This window comes from Lactuca saligna, chromosome 3 (genome assembly GCF_052625555.1).
Source record: "Lactuca saligna cultivar CGN05327 chromosome 3, ASM5262555v1, whole genome shotgun sequence".
NCBI lineage: Eukaryota > Viridiplantae > Streptophyta > Magnoliopsida > Asterales > Asteraceae > Lactuca > Lactuca saligna.
In genome coordinates, this window is record NC_136419.1 from 179,621,943 (window position 1) to 179,626,078 (window position 4,136).

The 4,136-nt window shown below is 39.5% G+C and overlaps 1 non-coding gene across 1 annotated transcript; it reads right to left on the reverse strand.

Moving 5' to 3' along the window:
- Positions 1-2,301: 2,301 nt before the first annotated feature.
- LOC145037956 (small nucleolar RNA R71) lies at positions 2,302-2,408 on the reverse strand. The gene has a single exon (XR_013679065.1). It is a non-coding gene; the product is annotated as a small nucleolar RNA R71 (small nucleolar RNA).
- Between the last annotated feature and the right edge of the window lie 1,728 nt (positions 2,409-4,136).

Consider the following 4,136-nt stretch of genomic DNA (forward strand, 5'->3'; position numbering starts at 1 on the left):
TAAATTATTGCATTTCATGGACAAAAGGTACTTAAAAGTGTTTGAATTGTATTTTCAGTCCAAAAATGAAGCTCGGAAGCAAAAGGAAGCAGGAGAAGCGGTTATGAGCTCGAGAATTGAATAAAGAAGAAAAACACTGAAAACAACACCTAGTCGGCGAGTAGGGTCGTATACTCGGCGAGTCCAAGTGAAGATTCGACAAGATAACGACTCGGAAACCCAGATACTTATCGCATACGAGGATTGTGAGATGGACTCGATGAGTCGACACCTGACTCGACGAGTCGTTGCGTGAATATAAAGATAACTTCTCAGATCGATGAAAAAAACTTATGGAACGATTTTGGATACGAGATTTGCGATTAAAAGGCCAGAGAAACCCTAAAAGACGAAGACAGAAGCTACAATTCAATCCCGAAGGAGATTTGAGGCAAATTTCATCATTCTACTCAATCTTTTGTTTTACATTATGGCTAGACAATTAGAATTCGTTTGTTTGCTGTTATTTACTTCAATCATGAGCTAAAACTATTAAAATTCTGTTTGGGGATACAAAATTGAGACTATGGTTTGATTATTGGTAGGACTAATTCAATGTTGGTGATTTTTGTTATTTTAGCTTGCTAAAGAACCTTGTGTGTGAATGATAATTAATTTTCTGTTAATAGGAAGGTAATTAAATAACATGAACATCATTTGATTATCAACCTCATATGCCATGTGATCACTTTGTTATATGTCTAGGATTAATGAACATGAAACTAGAATTAATAAGAAAATTAAGTAAATCCATGTAAAAGCGTGTGTGATGACCATTAACAAGAAGTTAATTAAAAGCCAAATTAGTTAACTATTGTAAGTCTAAAGTAATCCGAATAATTAACCTAGTAAATTGAATTGAATTAGACAACTGATCACTGTTTGAGTTAGTTTATTCACTAAGGATTAGTGTAGTGAATGCGAACCTAGTCACTTGAATCAGTAACCAACAAAAGAGTTAATCCATTGCACTATTACCTTGAAATCAACCATAGGATCAATTGAGTTGAACTAAACAGAAGCTCCTTCTTATTATTGAATCTAGTTAATTCTTTGTTTTTTTAGTTTTTAGATTAAGTATTAGTTAGTAAGTTTCTAGTCTTCTAAAACTAGAGAAAACCCTCTACCTATTAATTAATTTAGATAGAATTAGTTTTTAGTTTTAATTTGTCGTTCCCTATATTCGATACCCTACTTATTTGACTATACCACAATTGATAGGTCCACTGCCATTGTGTGTTTATTTTACAACTAAAAGTAGGTTTAAAACTAAGTGAGTTTTCACACATCAAGTTTTTGGTGTCGTTGCCGGGGAACGGTTCTAAAATTAACATTAAATTCTAATTTAATCGATCCTTTGTGTGGGATTTATCTTACACAAAGTTAATTACAAGGTAATTTAGTCAGTAGTATAATTTTTTTAAAAAAACCGTTTTTAATAGTAACTAGAAATTTTTTTTCTGATTTTAACTTGGACTCGCCGAGTACACTCGTGCAGACTCGGCGAGTACATCGCTGTTGGCAGTTTTAATTTTTTATTTTATTTATGTTCTTTTTACGCATTTTGTTTTGTTTGGTTACAGTTGGTTCATGACCCGAGGGTCTGATACACCTCTGGTCCCTCCTCTTGAAGATCCGGAATCCGCACTAAGAAGGAGCAATGGCAAAACCGTTGGAGAATCCGCTTCTTCAAAGAACTCACCACTCAAAAACCTCAAGTCCGTTTTCAGCAAGAAGAGGAGCAGCAAATCAGGAGCATCCAGTGCCTCTTTGACAATCGAAGATCTAATTCAAGAAGACACCGAGTACGAGACTGAGGAAGAGGAAGAACCCACATACGAGCACGAATCCGAGTTTGAAGACGATTTAGCTACCGCTATGGCTAATATCGATGAAGTCCCCATGGGGGAATGGAAGAAAAGGATGCGCGATGACACCGGCCCGTGACTTGTGCAGCCTGCAATTCCCGCAACCGCTACTTTCGAGCTAAAGGGCCATATTCTCGCTCAATTCAAGGAGATTCCTTTTTACGGGAAAGACCACGAAGACGCCTACAAGCACTTGGATGAAGTAAATGATGTGGTTGACTACTTCAATGTACCAAATGTGCCTTGCGAGACCCAGCTACTTCGCATGCTCCCAGTCACATTCATGGGTGCTGCAAAGGATTGACTCAAGTCACTTCCTCCTGGATCGGTCACCACATGGGCCAAGATGAAAGAAGAATTCATAGACCAATTTTGCCCGCCTTCCAAGATAGCTAAGTTGAAGAAAGCCATCGCCAACTTCGAGCAACAACCCAGAGAATATCTTTATGAAGCTTGGGAAAGGTACAAAGGTTTGCTAAGAAATTGCCCACACCATGACCTTAGTAGCCAACAAGAGGTCTCCATTTTCTATGATGGAGTCAATGTCACCACAAGGCAATTGCTCGATTCACAAGGCCCGCTCACCAGAAAGCCGCCTCCGGTAATCAAGGAGTTTATTGAAGAATTCTCTAAGCATTCTAGAGAATACCACAATCCCAGAAATGAAGTAAGTCGGGGAGCAGTGAACTCGGTAAATGATAGCATGGCGGCGGTAATAGCTAATCTCGATAGTCTAGATAGAAGGATGACAAAAATGGATCAAACAATCCATGTTATTCGAGTTGAATGCGAGAATTGTAGAGGACCCCACCACACCAAGGATTGTGATTTGGACGAAAATGGAAACAAGAAAGCTCAAGTGTTTTACTCAAGTGGCGATAGATACGACGAGAATTGGCGGAAACCGAAGAAGGAATGGCTCCCATACAAAGAATATAAGAAGGTTGAGGAGGAGAAATACAAGCAGAAGGAGAGGACATTCTATCAAAAGGAAGAACCGGTAATGGAAAAGAAAGCCGATTTAGAAGAAATGCTTACTAGATTCATAGACGCGTCCGAAAAGAGACACAATGATCATGATGTTGCAATGCACGAGACCAAAAATATGTTAAGGAATCAGCAGGAATCCATTCTCAACATTGAGAAACAGCTGGGACAACTTGCACATCAAGTGAACGAAAGAAGATCAGGTCAACTTCCAAGTAACACTGAAAATAATCCAAGAATGGAGAATGTGAATATGGTGACTTCCAGCTGTGAAAAAATTTTCACACAGGCACAGAGGGTCTCCAATAGCAAGACAAAGAAGACAGAAGAGTCGGCTACAGCTAAACCCGACCGACTCGCCGAGTCCCTCAAATGGACTCGACGAGTCCATGCGTAAATGACAAAATTGTCATCCCCTTAAAGCCATATAATCCCCCTCTGCCATTCCCAATCAAAGCCATGCCTGTTGAAAAAGTTGAAGCTTATAGAGCCTTTATGAAGCATGTTAAAGCCCTCCAAGTCAATGTGCCATTTGTAGAAATGATGCTCACAACACCCAAGTATTTTAACTTACTAAAGGGTCTCTTTGCTGCTAGGAAAGACTTGGCTGAAGTCGCGGAAATAATGTTGAGTGAGTTACCCGAAAAGAAGGCGATCCGGGGAGTATCATAATTCTGTGCCAATTTGGAAATGCACTTGTCACTCAAGCATTGACCGATTCTGGTGCAAGCATCAACCTGATGCCTCTCTTTTTCTTCAAGAAGCTGAACTTACCGGAGCCAAGGCCAGTAAACATGAAGATCCATTTGGCTGACAAGACGACAATTCATCCAAGAGGCGTTTGCGAGGATCTTCTCATTAAAGTTGACAAGTTCATCTTTCCAGTAGACTTTGTGGCGCTTGATATGGAAGAAGACCTAGAAGTTCCGATTATTTTGGGGAGGTCATTTTTAAACACTGCATGTGCTTTAATTGATGTATGTGAGTCTACACTAACATTAAGGGTAGGAGACGAGTCAGCGGTATTTAGAGCTATACCAAAAGCCAAGCAACAAGAGAAAGGGAAAGAAGAGATCTCATTTATCGGTTTAGATGATGAGATACTACAAAAAGAACTTGCACTTTTGCAAGAAAAAGATCCAAGCAAGTTTTTGCTACCTTCTGGAGAGGATGGAGATGTTAACAAGGACTTGGAAGAGATACAAAAGCTACTGGAAGGAGCCGACTCGGAAAACACAGAAG